This window comes from Brassica oleracea, chromosome C8, assembly GCF_000695525.1.
Source record: "Brassica oleracea var. oleracea cultivar TO1000 chromosome C8, BOL, whole genome shotgun sequence".
NCBI lineage: Eukaryota > Viridiplantae > Streptophyta > Magnoliopsida > Brassicales > Brassicaceae > Brassica > Brassica oleracea.
In genome coordinates this window covers 17,140,357-17,142,127 of record NC_027755.1, presented here as the reverse complement: position 1 = coordinate 17,142,127, position 1,771 = coordinate 17,140,357, and positions in this window count along the sequence as shown.

The window sequence follows — 1,771 nt, the reverse complement described above, 5'->3', positions numbered from 1 at the left end:
TTCCGCAAATCTCTGATTTTCCCTTTCTATTTTTGGTAAAGTTCTTCATGTTCTTGAGCTGTTCTTCATTCCCAGAACAAAAAAAAAAATGGAAAACTCCTACACTGATGTCTTTAAATCCGTGTCTATTCCGGTTACCCTCAAGGGAACCAACTACTTACTTTGGTCTAGACTTGTCAAAATCGCTCTTGGAGGCAGAGGTCTTTGGGAGTATGTTGTTGACGGCGAAGACACCAAGTATGTTGTTGACGGCAAAGACACCAAGAAGACCATCCTAGGAGAGGATGGTAAAGAAGTTGTTGCTGCGGCTGAAGGAGGTGGGAAGAGATGTCAGAAGGATTTCATGGTCCTTTCCATCATTCAGAATAGTCTTGAAACCTCTATCTTGGAAGCTTACTCCTATTGTGAAACTTCCAAGGAGTTGTGGGATACTCTTTAGAAGGTATATGGTAATATATCTAACATCAGTAGGGTGTTTGAAGTCAAGAGGGCTATCAACACTCTCAGTCAAGAGGACACTGAATTTTCCAAGCATTTTGGGAAGTTCAGATCGTTGTGGGCCGAGTTAGAGATGCTAAGACCGGCCAGTCTTGATCCGAATGTACTTAATGAGAGGAAGGAGCAAGACAAGGTCTTTGCTTTGCTGTTCACCCTCAACCCAGGTTATAGTGATCTAATCAAACACATTCTAAGAAGTGAGAAGCTTCCATCACTTGAGGAGCTTTGTGCTCAGATTCAAAAGGAGCAAGGCTCAGTGGGACTCTTTGGTGGCAAAGGAGACCTCATCATAGCCAACAAGGCTTAAGGAAATGAGCACAAACATGAGGGCATAGCTAACAAGGGGTATTACAAGCCAGATGACAAGAAAGTGTGGGTGTGTGACCATTGCAAGAAAAAAGGTCACAGCAAAGACAAATGTTGGATCCTTCACCCACACCTCAAGCCACAAAAGTTCAGGACACCTTACTCTGATGCAAGGGGGAATTTCTCTGGTGAAATGGGCGAGCCATCTACTCCTCGTCCCATGAACTCGGTTGCGGCTGGAGAAGGGAAGACCTTGGGATTCAGTGGCTGTTCTATCATGAGGACTACCCAAGAGGTCAGACCTTGATGCTCTCATCAAAGCCCTCAAGGAGAACTCTGGTAACACACTTGGTTTATCCTTAAATGCCTCTTATAAACTGCCCAATGCTCTTGTTACAACCTTGAATGCATCTGATAGCCTTAAGCCAGTAGTTATAGATTCGGGAGCTTCTCACCACATGATTAGTGATGCTAGGTTAATCAGTAATGTTAAGCCTGCCTTAGGTAATGTTATGATTGCAAATGGCGACAGCATACCAATAAAAGGTGTAGGAAACTTGAAACTATTTGAGAAAGATACTAAAGCATTTTATATGCCATCTTTTGCATCTAATCTATTATCTGTCAAGAAGGTTGCTACTGATCTTAACTGCAAGGTTATTTTTAGTCCTAATGATGTTGTGTTTCAGGATATTGAGACTCTTAAGATGATCGGAAAGGGTGTTACTAAAGGGGACTTGTACCTGCTTGAAGACACCAAGACTAGATCATGTTTACCTTATGCTTTTAGTTCAATCCCTGTCTTAGAAAATGATGTATTGTGGCATGCTAGGTTAGGTCATCCCCATTCTAGAGCACTAAACCTGTTATTGCCTAATGTTTATTTCAAAAATGATGGTTGTGAAGCATGTATTCTTGGCAAACATTGCAAGACTGTGTTTCCCAAGTCATCTACTATCTATGAGAA